At 42.4% G+C, this 14611-nt stretch overlaps 1 protein-coding gene and 1 long non-coding RNA gene across 11 annotated transcripts in view; one reads left to right on the top strand and one right to left on the bottom strand.

Annotated features, from left to right (window-relative positions):
* Nucleotides 1–2746, bottom strand: part of Dym (dymeclin) — a 424183-nt gene extending 421437 nt beyond the window's left edge. For 5 of the 9 annotated variants that reach the window (XM_087189093.1, XM_021236606.2, XM_013075940.3 and 2 more), the window contains exon 1: nt 2467–2745. The gene's annotated coding sequence lies outside the window, so the exon portion shown is untranslated. Of the gene's footprint in view, nt 1–2466 lie in introns of all 9 variants that reach the window. The other 4 variants (XM_087189121.1, XM_087189113.1, XM_021236605.2 and 1 more) reach the window with 3 other exon arrangements.
* A 16-nt stretch (nt 2747–2762) lies between these two features.
* Nucleotides 2763–6013, top strand: LOC110344002 (uncharacterized). Of its 2 annotated transcripts, none has more exons than XR_002386270.2 (4): nt 2763–2920; nt 3558–3641; nt 4955–5085; nt 5798–6013. It is a non-coding gene; the product is annotated as an uncharacterized LOC110344002 (long non-coding RNA). The 2 variants fall into 2 exon arrangements; XR_015442092.1 differs by having other exon boundaries at nt 2763–3379.
* The last annotated feature ends 8598 nt before the right edge of the window (nt 6014–14611 follow it).

The raw sequence follows: 14611 nt of genomic DNA, 5'->3' as shown, positions 1-14611 counted from the left end.
ACAATACAATTGCCCAAATATTTAGAGCACTATAAGAATTATTTGTGCATTTTGCAGTATATTTTTCTCCTTCCATTGCAAAACTCCATTCATTAAAAAGCCAGTTAATGTTGACAATGTTTCAAATTTGTCTTCAGGGAATGTAGCATATTAATACAAAAAATGAATAGGATATTAGGATCTACTGAAAAAATGAAGAAACACATTATATTTTTCAAAGCTAAACATGTATCAAATGGGTATCATATTTAAAAAATAAATCCTAGCCAGATGTGGTGGCACATGCCTGCAGTCCCAGCACTCAGGAGTCTGAGGCAGGAGGATTGCTACAAGTTTGAGGCCAGCCTGGGCTACACAGTGAGTTCAAGGCCAGCCTAAGCTACATATCAAGACCTTGTCTCAAAAAAAAAATCCTTCTATATATTGATATTAAGATCCTACTTTTAATTGTATAGGTGTGAAAATGGTATTATGGGCATATTAAAAGAGAGTGATCAATCTCCTACAAATTTATACTAAAATATTTACAGATAAAATAGTATGCATATGATTTGCTTCAAAATAACTGGGAGTCAGGCATGGTGACACATGGCTGTAATCCCAGAAGTATGAAAAGCTGAGGCAGGAGCACAAACTCAATTTAGAGACACCCTGCTTCAAAAATAAAAAATGAAAAAAAGGCAGGGGATGTAGCTCAGTGTAAAAGCCCTGGGTTCAATTCCCAGTATGAAAAAAGGGGGAGGGAGAATGTAGTTTTAGGAATGGATAGGGATATAGATAAAACTGAACTCCCATGACTTAATCATTGTTGGACCTGGGTAATATGTACATGGGAGTACATTATATAATTTCACTGTGGCTTTTTTTTTTTTTTTAACTGCTGGAGATTGAACTCAGGGCCTCAGACATGCTAGACAGGTATTTTATCATTTAGCTATATTCGCAGTTCCTGTTTGAACTTTTCTATATTTAAAAGGCACAAAAATTTTAAAATAACTTGACCTACAATAACAATATACATGTCATTACAGCATAAACTTAATAACTAATTTCCTTTGTATTAACATTACATTACCTCAGTTATCTGGCTTAATCCACTTGGAACTGATAATTTCATCAATTATTTTCTTTTTTTTTTTCAGTCTGTAGAAGATTAAAAACTTTAATCCACTTTTGGGACCCAGCCCTTTGTTCTGGTAGTAGATACTCTTTGACCCAAGGGAAGACAGTACCAGATTATATCTTCTTGGCTAGGACTTATTATTTAAATACTTTTGATGTGCTCCCTAACCACTTGTTTATATACTTTTTATTTAAAAGCTAATAATTCCCTTGAGATGATTCAAAATTATTGAGACATACTGATTTTATGATAAGGTCAAGACAAGGGCTTCTCAGGCATAAATGATTCACTGTCAGAGTGGAGGTTGACAGGATCAGTGGGTCGGCTGTTCCGACAAATTCTGGAGACCCATGGGATCATCTCTGCCAACCTGTGAGGCTTTAACTCTGCCATCTGGAGTTGAGGGTGAAAGACTTTCTCAACAGAAGCAGGCCTTTCAGAGTCTGGGAGTGCAGCTCAATGGTAGAGTACTTGCTTAGCACATGGAAGTTCCTATTTCTACAGATTTTCTTCCCTTCCACCTCCAAAGCCTCTGTTGAGCCCTCAACTCATCAGCCCAAGAACCTGCGTTCCTCTGGGCAGTTTACACTCCTCTCCACCACCTCCACCCTTCCTGTCTTCCAGCCCAGCTCCTTCCACCCACAGGATCCTCTTCCACGCTGCGCTTTCTCTTTCAAGGAGCCCACTCCATTTACCGACAGTCTTTCCCCGACATCTCCTTTGCTGGCCTTATGACAACCATGCCCTCACTTCTCTAACCCTTCTCAGTACTTGATCGGTTCTATCACCCCACTACTGCCACCAGTTCACAAATATCCACCCTTTAGCTCAATCCAACTGCTCAGGCACCCTGACAGTCGCAGGGTGTGCGGGAGGGGGAATGAGGAATGACTGCTAATGGGTACGGGCCACTTGCGGGTGACAAAAACGTTCTGGAATCAGGGATAAGGCTGCGCGACCATGTGAATACACTAAAAGCAACTACATTGTACTTTAATTGTACTTTTAAACGGTGAGTTTTATGGCACCTGAATTATATCTCAATTTAAAAAATGTGTATGTCAAACAAATGCGAACACACGCACTATTGCTCACTCTACCCATCACACGCCCATTTGTCAGACCAACATCCTCCATCTCCGGAAGCATCGACGTGTCCGTCGGTGTCCCCCAACTCCCAGCCGGGACCCGGCCCGAGTTACCCCTCACGCTCGGGTTTTAACACAACCCAGGGCCCGCCCGGGTGAGGCACAGGGGCCGCTCCCGCGGCTCAGCGCAGCCCCACGGTTGGCCCAGTCCCGTCCGGAGAAGGGTCTCCTCCCCGCGCAGACGGAGCTGCCCACCTGTCTCAGCCTGCGGGGGCTCCGCGTCCAGCCCCACGCACTGCAGGCGGGCGGCGGGCAGAGGGCGTTAGGGGAGCGCGGTCGCGTCGCAGACCGGGGTGGCGCAAGCCGGCTAGGCCTCCATGTTTCCACGTCTCTGCGGCTCCGGCTCCGCTCCAGCTCCGGCAGAGTAGGTGAGGAGGCCGAGAGGCGGGGAGAGAAGAAGGAAGCAGCAGAGACCGCGGATAGGGACTGAACTGCCAGGCGCGCGCCAGCGGGCGGACCCGGGGCGCTCGAGGCGCGCAGGCTTCTGGGAAACGGAGTCCTCACGGCGTTGCTGGTTTCCCCACCCACCTAGCGTCTCCCAAGCAACCGCGGAGCCAAGTGGCAAAATCCCGAAGCCTCAAATCTCTGACCTCCCAGTGCTTCCTAGGGCGGCTTACCTTTACCACCTGTACTGGTGCTATAATTTAAGGTCCCTGTTAATTCCAGATGAATAACCCATCCCATTGTCAAACAATTCCTTCTGGGGCTCTGAAGAAATGAGAAATAAATCCGCCTGTAAACCTAGCATTCTGGGAGGTTTAGGCAGGAGGACCGCAAGTGCAACCCCAGCCTGGGCTATTTAGCACGGACTCGAAATTAAAAATAATGATGACGGCTGGGGATTTAGCTCAGTGGTTCCGCCGCCTGCCTCACAAGCACAAGGACCTGAGTTTGATCCCCGGTACCAAAAAAAAAAAAAAAAAGAATGACGACGATGACGATAAAGAGCTGAGAATGTCGTTCAGTGCGAAGGCCCTGGGTTCAATCCCTTCTACCGCCAAAATAGGATCTTGCTAAACTGCCTAGGCTGGCCTCGAATTTGCCTCCTGCCTCAGCCTCCCAGAGCGCTGGAATTGCTGGAATTGCGGGTGTTCACCACCACGCCCAGGTGGATTTTTTTTTCTTTTCTTTTATCAATGCAGTACCCTAGGTTCAATCCTAGGGCCTTTGCACTGAGCTATATCCCCTGCCCTTTTTCTCACTTTCTTTCCTGACTTACTTCTTTTTTCTTTCTTTTTGCTGCTTCCTCATGCTGAACCTTTTTTTATTTTTTATTTCGATACAAGGTTTCACCAAGTCGCTGAATTGCCCAAGCTGGGCTCCAATTTACCCTCCTCTAGCCTCAGACTCGCAGATGGCTGGCTTTACAGGTATGTTGCCACCATGCCTAGCAGGACAATAAATTTTGATGGAGGCAGCTGGAAAGGCTAGACCTGCCTGCGTTATTGTCAGGACAGTTCCCACAGGAAAGAAAATCAATATGAAATTTATGGGGTTTTTGTGAGGTGTTTTTTTTTTTGGTACCGGGGATCGAACTCAGGATCTTGTGCTTGCAAGATAGATAGATAGATAGAGATAGAGATAGATAGAGATAGAGATAGATAGAGATAGAGATAGAGATATGATTGCTGATATTACAGTAATAATCATTCACATTGTGAGGTATTTTCTACTTGCTATGAACTGTTGTTTTATGTCTTCAAATAGACCTGTGAAAAAGTATCACAATTATTTCCATAATATAGTCGATACATGTTGATGTCCTCTAAAAGTCCAATATAAATATTAAATATTTTTTCCAGTATCAATCACCAGTATATTCACTGAGATTGCAGAATTAGGGCAGGAAACCCTTGTAAAATACAGGTTACCTGGGGCCCTAGCTAAAAAGAGGCAAGCACTACTATGCAGCCATTGTAAGGAATGCCATGGATTCATATTTATTTAAAAATGTCTCCATGCCCCATAATGTGATCATTATGCATGGCAAACATGTACTAATAAAAATAAATAAATAAAATGTTCCATGATATATTAAATGGAAAGAGTGTAAATAGCTGGGCATGCTAGCACACACCTGTAATCTCAGCACTTGGGAGGCTGAGGCAGGAAGAGTACCTGAGTTCGAGGCCAGCCTCAGCTACATAGTGAGTTCAAGTCCAGACTGAACTACATAGTGAGATCCTCCCTCAAAAACAAAAAAGTATGAAAACTATTATCTAATTTTTATAAATTAACTATATTTATAATACTTATGTGTGTGTGCCTGGGGGAAAAGAGATTAAAAGGATATTAACAATATACAATTTAAGGTAAAGAGATCATGTGTGATTAAAATTAATGTTCCTATCTGTTTTCTAACTTTTCTACAATGAATAATTTCATGTATAATTTTATTTTAAAGTCATAGCAAAGAGAGAAACAGGCATCAAATTCAGAATCTTAAGTGTTTTGTAATTTTGTCTGGCACACACTCTACTTCCCCCAAATTACCAGAGCAACAGTTATGAGCCTTTCTTCAGAATTGGCATAGTCCTGAAGCAACAGTGATCCTATTAGTGAAGTTTTACATCCCCTTTCTTTTGTAGTTTACCACAGTGAGTTAGTTAGCTTTCTTATGCTGGTACAAAATACCTGAGATAAAGAACTTGGAGAAAGGACTTATTTTTTATCATGGTTTCAGAGGTTTCACTCCATGGTCACCTGGCCCCATTGTTTTGGGCCTGTGATGCCACAGTGTAACATGAAGGACCACACAGCAGAGGAGGGAGTTCACCTCATGGCAGACAGGAAGCAAAGAGAAAGAGGAAGGGGGTAAGCCCCAATATCCCCTTTGAAGACATGCCCCCAATGACCTCACTTTCTTCTACTAGGCCCAACTCCAGAAGGTTCCTCCACCTCCCAATGGCACCATAGGCTGGGGACCATGCCTCTAACATAAGGCCTTTGGGGGACACTTAAGAGCCACACCACAACAGATGACTTGAAATTAAGAGGATCTTGCCATCATTCCTAGGCAAATCGCATAATATTGTTAGAGAAACGTTACAAAACAGAGGGTAAGATGAGGAATGGTTTTAACAATATAGGAAGACTGTGTTGGAATGCTTGGATAACTTGGTGTTTTGTCACCAACTTTTAATGCTGCCTGCAGAAGTATCTTGATAAACCAGGCATGGTGGTGCACGCCTGTAATCTCAGTACTGGAGAGGCTGAGGCAGGAGGACCACCATGAATTTGAGGCCAGCCTGGGCTATATAGTGAGTTCAAGGCCAGAGAGTTCAAGGTAAGCCTGAACTAATACAGTTAGAAACAAAAGAGCTGAGTCACTCCCTTTGTTCAACTGTAAATGCTACACCACCCTAATGATTACCCAGTTTTAAATTTAGAATCACCCTAATGATTATCCAAGCTTAAATTTAGAGGGTCAAGCAGATTGTTAACCCAGAGAGAGAGGCACCTTGGATCAGTGCTGTCTGATCAGTATAAATACTGAAAGCCTAAAATTTTTTTTTTTTGGTACCAGGGATCGAACTCGGGGACCTTGCACTTGTGAGGCAGGCGGCGGAACCACTGAGCTAAATCCCTGCCCCAAGGAATACTGAATTATTGAGGCCCTTTTTTTCCCTTTGCCATTTCTCCCTTTGCCCCTTTTTCCTTCCTCCCCCTGCCCCTGCCTTCACCCTTCTGCCTATTCTTGCTGCTGTCTTGGGCTCTTCAATAAACCTGCTACATACTGTGAGGTGTGTGCTTGGCAATTCTTTCCTTGTCCAACACAAGAACCTGGACTATTTCTGGCCCACTCAACTGTAACAGAATTACACAGCGAGACCCTGTGTCAAGAAAAAAAATGTCCCATGATACCTTTGCCTGACTTGACCGTATCAGTATTTAGTTAGTGTAGAAACACCAACAGGAAAGCCATGAAACCCTTTTACTATATGCAATGAGGTATCCTGGATGGATATGGAAATCACCAAAAAGCAATAGTGGGAAGACTGATGAAATCCAAATGAAGTCTGGAGTTTAGCTAAGGGTATTTTACCAATGTCAGTTTTCTCATTTTGATAATTATGCTTCTGTCATGTAAGATATTAACATCAAAGAAAGGATACTGTATATAGCAATCCAATGCACCTCTCCGGTAAATCTAAAATTATTCCATGTGGTAGGCAGAATAATTCTCCCCCCAAGAGGATTGTGAATCCAGCACTTTAGGAGGCTGAGGCAGGAAGATTACAAATTCAAGTCCAGTCTGGGGCCCTTAGTAAGACCCTTTCTCAAAATAGGAAATAAAAAAGGGCTGGGGATACAACTCAGTGTGAGGCCCTGGGTTTAATCGCCAGTACCACAAAACAACAAATACTTAGCAACTCTCTAAGCACTTTGTTTCAGACCTAATCCTGACCCTGAAGATTACGGACTAGTGAAATAGAGAGGCTTTACACACATTAAAAATGTGATAAATGACCATGATGGAAAAGAACAGCCAGCAGGACTTAGTATTCACCTCCAAATGGATGGCTTTTTGAGAAATAAATGCTATTATGGTTTGGGTCTAGATGTCCCCCCAAAGCCTCATGCGATCATACGTGGGTGAATCTAGGATGTGTGAGGCTACTATCAAGGATGTGTGATTACTAAACCACTACATGTGAGTGATTGGTTTGGCACTGCCCTAATCCTGGTAGTCTGAATAAGATAAAAGGAGCAGAAAGACGCTGTTAAGTTCTCTTGTTGCTTTTGCTGCCTTTCTCCATCATGAACTGTTGCCCCTCTGCCACCCTGCCTTGGAGCCAGCCAATTATGGACTGAAAGCTCTACAAACTGTGAGTCAAATAAACCCCTTCCCCTCTAATTTTGGGTGTCAGGTGTTTTGTCTCATCAATGAGAGAAAAGTAACTAATACAAATGCTGAAAATTTACCACCTGGGACTAGCAGGTAAGAATTTTCACCAACTTTTTCACAACAGAGTTCATATCTCAAATGAGCACTTGGGAGCCTGAGGCAGGAGGGTCTCTATGAGTTCAAGGCCAGCCTGGGCTACAAAGTGAGTTCAAGCCCATCCTGAAATACACAATGAGAACTTGTCTCAAAAAAAAAAAAGGCCAGAGGCCAGGGATTTAGCTCAGTGGTTTCGCCACCTGCTGCGCAAGCACAAGCACCCGAGTTCAATCCCCGGTACCAAAACAAATAAAAAATAAAAAGCCAGGGATTTAGCTCAGTGGTTCTGTCGCCCGCCTCGCAAGCACAAGGACCTGAGTTCGATCCCCAGTACCAAAAAAAAAGCCAGGGATTTAGCTCAGTGGTTCTGTCGCCTGCCTGGCAAGCACAAGGTCCCAAGTTCCGATCCCTAGTACAAAAAAAAAAAATCAAATGCCCTTGTCTATGGACTCATGGAACTTTTACTAGATTTACTTGGTCAATATCATGATTGGTTTGTATCATGGTTTGTCATACCATGTTTCTTAGTTACTTTTCTTGTTGCTGAGACAAAATACCTGACACCCAAAGTTAAAAGGGAAAGGTTTATTTAGCTCACAGTTTGTAGAGGTTTCAGCCCATAATCAGTTGGCTCGAAGGCAGGGTGGCACATGGCAGAGGGGCAATAGTTCATGGTGGACCAAAGGTAGCAAAGCAACAAGGGAACCTTAACAGTGTCTTTCTGCCCCTTTTGTTATCTAGACTACCCAAATTAGGACAGGTAGCACTCACACCCTTAATCCTAGTGCCCTTAAATTGCACATGAATCAATCACACACTCTAGATTCAGCCACCTCTGAAAAAGCTCCACCTACAACTGCATGAGGTTTGGGGGTAGGCATCTAGACACAAGCCATAACACTATGATTCTGTGAATTTTCCAGTTTTCCTTCCATTGTGGATTTTTAACTTTATGCCATTTCAGGCACAGAAGTTACTTTGTATAATATCTGATTATCTGAGATATATATATATATTTTTTGAGACAAGGTCTTGCTATATAGTTTAGGGTGGCCTTGAACTCACTATGTAGCACAGTCTGGCCTCAAACTTGCAGCAACCCTCCTGCCTCAGTCTCCTGAGTGCTGGGATTACAGGCATGCATCACCATATCTATTTTTTAAACATGTTGAGACTTTTTGTGGCCTAACATATTTACATCTCTTTCAAATCTGCCAGTTTTTGCTTTGCATGTATTGATAGTCTGCTATTAGGTATGATTACAACCGTTTTTGTAACATTCACTGATTTTCAAGATAAATGTGTTTTGCCTTGGATTTCATTTTTAATTTGTGGCACTGGGCTATGTCTCCAGCCCCTTCTTTTTTATTTTGAGAAAGGGTCTTACTAAGTCATTAGGTCATCCAGGCTGGGTGCTAGCTTGTGATCCTCTTAGCTTTCCAGAACCCTAAGATTACAGGTGTGCACAATCCATGTCCAGTTTAATTTTCTTTTTAAAAATATAATTTAATTTTTAAAATAAACAGTGCCTATTACGTGTTTTATTTGTCTTTTTTAAAAAAGAGAAAGCAAAATGAAAATATTTGCTTATGCTTGCAGAAACTATCTCTGGAAAAGAAAGAAGAAACTGGGAACTTAAGGGACCTAGGAATCGGGTGAGATTCCTGTCTGTTTATACTACTGTCCCTTGTGCTGAAATTGTGTGGTGGCACAAACCTGACATCCTAGCACTTGAGAGGCTGAGGCAGGAGGATTGCTGTGAGTTCAAGGCCAGTTTGGGCTACCTGGCAAGACCCTGTTTCAAGAAACCAAACAAAACAAAACAACAGAATTTTGCACCTGCTGAACATATCACCTACTCAAAATATAAATAAAAAACACATACAATTTAAAAATGTTTAATTCTACAAACTGAAAACAACAACAACAACAAAAACAACAACAAAAGGAAAGTAAAGGAAGGGTGTGGTTGAAGTTGCGGAGAACCTGGAAGGTATTAGATGACTGAACCCAATAAGTAGGGCAGGCAGCTGAAAGCGTTCATTGTATTCTGGGAAAGTCCGTTTAGATGCAAAGTAGTAAAAGGAAAGAGCAGCAGTTCTTTATTCACTTGTTAGCTTGTTTATACCTTTCTCTCTAAACTTACTTTAGATGACTCACAAATAAATGTTCATGAAATATCTAAAATTGCAACAGCCAGGGATTTAGTTCAGTGGTGCCGCCAACACGCCGGTGTGTGAGGACTGCAGCTTGACTTCCTGAGTGGCTTGTGGTGCCTGACTATCACAGCTGGGCTTATTGGTTTGCTAGGCTGCCACACCAAAGTACCAGAAATGGGGTTGTTTGGGCTTTTATTATCTTACAGTTTTGGAGGCCACAAGTCCAAACTCCAGGCACTGGCAGGGTTTGTGCCCTCTGAGGGCTGTGAGGAAGAATCTGCTCTGTGCCTCTCCCCTACCTCCTGGTGGATTGCTGGGAACTTTGGCCGTCCCTCAGCTCATTACAGGGAGCACCCTCATCTCTGCCTCATCTTCACATGGATGTGTGTCTGTGTTCACATTCCCCTATTTTTGAGGGCAGCAGTATATTGGACCGGGGCCCACCAGATTGAGCTTTTAAGCCTCATTCCATCTTCAATGACCCTATTTCCAAATAAGGTCTCATTTTGAGGTACTGGGAATTAGAACTTGAACATATAAATTTCAAAGGGGCCTAAGTCAAACTATAATGCTGAGTGTAAACAAATAATCTAGGGAAGATTCAAAGAAATACAACTCATCCAAAGGTGTGTGATCAGTTGTACTTATGGGTGCTCTTGTAGGTGAAAATCATTTTCATTCACATTAGATTATGTCCTATGGAAGTAGGTAATTATACAAGTATAGACTGCTGCTCTCGTTAGGCAATGGGAACCTCCCAGAAGCCAGTGCACAAGCCAATAGGATGAGTGACTTCGTCTGGGTTATCCTGTCATTTTGTGGAGATAAGGGGAGGAGCTATCTAGGGGACAGAGCACAGCAGCACAACTTCCCTGCTCTCCCTAAGTCCCCAAGTGACTTAGCTGTTTGACAAGGTCACTGAAACTGCCCTTCCCTAAAGCGTCAGGGGAAGAGGCTCAAGTCATCTGTTGATTTAGCATTTGATAATTTCTAAACGGATTGAATTTTTTTCCTGCCAGTTCCAAAACATTTAGCAAATGTGCCCTTCCAGGCACTGTGGGAGATGGCGACAAAGATAGCTGCAGTCCTTGGTAATCTTGTGACAAACAGCTGGTGGCCAGCACAAGGTCAGCCAGGGAGGAGCTTACAGAGCACTGCAGAGGAGGAAGGGAAAGGCTCCCCACAGTTGAGCACTTAGATGGGCCATCTCATCACTGGCTAGGCTGCCTCCTACAGGTGGCAGTGAAGGCCATGAGAAATGGCCTGCTGGCACAGGATTATAATCCACATTCTGGGCCACTGAGGCAGGCAGATCCCAAACTCAAACCCAACCTGGGCAATTTAGTAATTTAGGGAGACCCTGCCTCAAATTTAAAAATATGAAAAATATCTGGGGATGTAGCTCACTGTGAAGGTTTGAGTTCAGTCCCCAGTGCTGGGGGGAAAAAAAGAATCCCCTCTGGCCAGGTACAGTGCAGGACTATAAGCCTAGCTACTAGGGAGGCTGAGGCAGAATGATCTCAAATTTAAGATCAACTTGGACAACTTAGTGAGACTCTGTGTCAAAATAAAAAAATAAAAAGAACTGGGGATATAGCTCACTGGTAGAGCACTTGCCTAGAATACACAAAGCACTGGGCTCAAACCCTATTAAGACACACAAGACACACACACACACATACACACACAATTTACTCCCTCTGTTTTTCATCCTCATGACTTTGAATTTTAACCATTCTGGTAGTTTCTCACTATGGTTCTAATTTGTACTTTCCTGATGAAACACATGTTTTTATACTTATGGGCCTGGCTTCTTTCCTCTTCAGTGAAATATACTATTTCTTTAACTATCTCCCTCTCCCCTCCTCTGTGAAATAATTTTTACCCAGTTTGGAGTCAGAAAAGACTATGCTGAATGATTCTTTATATTTCAAGACCATAAACTACAGGGTTTAAAGTCACTGAAGCATAGGAGACTGATGAATGGAGACCATAGGATTCAGATCCACAGTGGGTTCCCAAGTGTGAAATTATGTTACACAGCTTTTAGGTTTTGTCTGTGGTCCTGGCTTATAACTAGACAGGCCACAGAAACCAAGATTTCTCTTCCCCAAGATAGATCATAGAAACTAAACTTCCCCCACTTTTCTGTCTTTCAGCTGGCCATAAAGAAATTCTCTGACCTATGCTTGTCACCAATTAAGTCATAAGATCCTCCTCATTCCAGAAGGTTCCTGTCTTATATCCAGGAGGGAGGAATGCTGTATAGAGGCCAAAAAGAATCTGAACAAAAAACATCTTCTTTTTCTTTTTTCTTTTTGAGACAGGGTCTTGCTATGTATTACAAGCTGGCCTTGAACTCACTATGTAGCCAAGGCTGGCCTCAAACTTGCGGCAATCTTCCTGCCTCAGCCTCCCAAGTGCTGGGATTACAGGTGTGTGCCACACCTAGCTCCATGAACAAATATCCTTGCTATGTTTCGTAAGTGTATTAGTATTAGGTCAGACCTCTTTGTCCGATTACATTTTTTTATTAGTACATGTTTGTAGTACATATTTAATTATATTCATTGTTGAATCTGGTACATGTATATATCTTAATTTTTTTTCATTTCCTTCCTCCCTCCCCTCTTCCTCCCTCTCTTGATCCCCTTCCCATTTGAGAAAGATCTATCCCCCTACTTCCTGTTATCTATTTTTTGTTTTGCTCTTTATTTATATTTTGGGGTTTTCACATAAGAGAAACCATGCTACCTTTAAGCTTGTGTGTATGATTTATTTCATTCAACATGATGTCCTCAAGATGCATCCATTCATTTTCCTAAAAATGACATAAATTATCCTTCTTTATGGCAGAGTAGTACTTCCTTGTGTGTAAATAGCACATTTTCTTTATCTATTCATTTGTTGATGGACATATAGGCTGCTTCCATGATTTAGCTATTACAAGTTGGTTGCTGTAAACATGGGTATGTGTATATCACTGTAATATAATACTTTAAACTCTTAGAAAGACACCTAGAAGGGGAATGGCTGGGTTGAATGTAATTTCAAGTTTTAGTTATTTTGGGGGGATTTTTGTGGGTTTTTTGCAGTACTGGGGATCGAACTCAGGACCTTGAGCTTATAAGGCAGGCACAGCACCACTGAGCTAAATCCCTGGCTCTCAAGTTTTAGTTTTTTACAAAATCTCCATACTGATTTCCATAGTTGTTGTACTAGTTTTACATTACCATGAGCAATGCAGAAGGGTTCTTTTTTTCTTGCACCCTTGTCAGAATTTATTATTCTGAGAAGTGTTTCTTCATTTCACTTGTCCTTTTGTTTTTTAACATTTCACAAAAGACTTTTTATTGTTTGTCAAAAAACAGTTAATGAATATTTTAAGGTATAGTTTGTCCCTTTTCTTTCTGAGACAAGGTCTTGCTATGTAATTCAGGCTGGCCTTGATCTCACCACCTCACTACGTAGCCCAGGCTGTTTTTCTTTTAGTGTTTTGAGACATGGTCTCACTATTAATTCAAGCTATCCTTGAACTCACTATGTAGCCCAAGGTGCCCTCAAACTCACAGCAATCCTCCTGCCTCAGCCCCCTGAGTGCTGGGATTACAGGTAGGCACCACCATGGCCATTTTTTGATTAGATTTTTTATTTTGGGGGTCTAATTTTTTTTTTTTTTTTGGTGTTTTGAGACAGGGTCTTGCTATATAGTCCTGGCTGGCCTTGTGCTATGTAACCCAGACTGGCCTCAAGCTCTCAGCAATCCTCCTAACTCAGCCTCCCAAGTGCTGGGATGACTGGTGTGTGCAAACACACCTGGGTGAGTTCTTCATATATTCAAGATATTAGTGTTCTGTCAAGGAATAGCTGGAAAAAATTTTTCCCATTGTACAGGTTGTCTCTTCACTTTGCTGGTTGTTTCTTTTGCTGTGTAGAAGCTTTTCAATTTGACATGATTTCATTTGTTGATTCTTTTTTTTTTTTAAAACTTCTATTTGTTGATTCTTGGTACTATTTCCTTTTCAGCCCAGGTTCTGTTCAGAAACTCCTTGCCTATGCCTATGACTTCAAGAGTTTTATTTATATTCCGGTAAATTTAGTATTTAAGATTTAGATCTTTGTTGCTCACCACATTTTGACACTGATATCCGTGCTTCAAACATGCCTATGCCATGGAGTCTTAAGCGCCCCCAAAGGCTGGGTTTTGGAGAGATTCTGAACATGTAGAGGGTTTTGCGACCAGAGGACACAAAGCCGCCACTCCTTTTCTCATACCTCAATCTATTCATCTCTTCATCAGTATCCTTTGTAATATTCTTTATAATGGACTGATATATGTGTTCCTCTGAATTGTGAGCTGCTCGATCAAATTAGTCAAATCTGAAGAGGGGATTATGGGAACCCAATTTATAGTCATTTGATCAGAAGCAAGGTGAAAGACTCTGAGACTTGAGACTGGCTTTTTTCTTTTTTTTTTTTGAAAGGGTCTTGTTTCATAGCTCAGACTACCTCAGACCTCGAAGTCCCAAATCTATCTTCTGCTTCAGCCTCCCAAGGGCTGGTATTACAGGCATGGGACACCACAATTAGCTATGACTGGCATTTAAAAATGAAGAAATCTTAGGGACTGAGCCCTTATCTTGTGAGCTCTGACACCCTCTCCAGGTAGACTGAGGTAGAGGACTCCCAGCTGCTGTCTGCTTTGGGAGAACCGCTTGTTTGGTGTGTATGGGGAAACCCCATGTCACAGTGATGTGACTTTATTATACTAGGAGAAAGTCTAGATTTAATTATGGGGTTTATTTTTTCCAACACATCAAGTAATTGAAGTAGAATCCTTAGAAAAGAGGCCAAACATGGTAAATAGACTTCTAAGAAACATCTACATTTATATCTAGGTGTCCCCCCAATGCCTCATTTGCTCCAAGGAGGAGCTTTGGAAGGTGACTGGGTTACGGGGACTACAACAGGCTTGTATTAGGAGGTGGGGTCTGGTGGGAAGAGGCAGGTCTCTGGGGGCGTGGCCTGAAGGGTTTATCTCCCTTCTTGGCTCCACCTTCCCTTCTCAGCTTTCTGTCTGGCCCTTGAGCAGTTTTCCTCAGTCCAGGCCTTTCCACCACGCCGCCTACCATGCATGGACTGAAACTTCTAAAATGTGAGCCAAAATAAGCCTCTCCTCCTTTAAGTGGTGGGTGTCTGGTATTTTGTCCCAGCAACAAGGAAAGTAACTAAGATA

Source organism: Heterocephalus glaber, unplaced genomic scaffold (assembly GCF_053883595.1).
Source record: "Heterocephalus glaber isolate CG9 unplaced genomic scaffold, H.glaber_assembly_v1.0 deba00000331, whole genome shotgun sequence".
Taxonomy (NCBI): Eukaryota; Metazoa; Chordata; class Mammalia; order Rodentia; family Bathyergidae; genus Heterocephalus; species Heterocephalus glaber.
The sequence above is the reverse complement of the archived record's forward strand: the minus strand, read 5'-3'. Positions and strand labels throughout refer to the sequence as shown.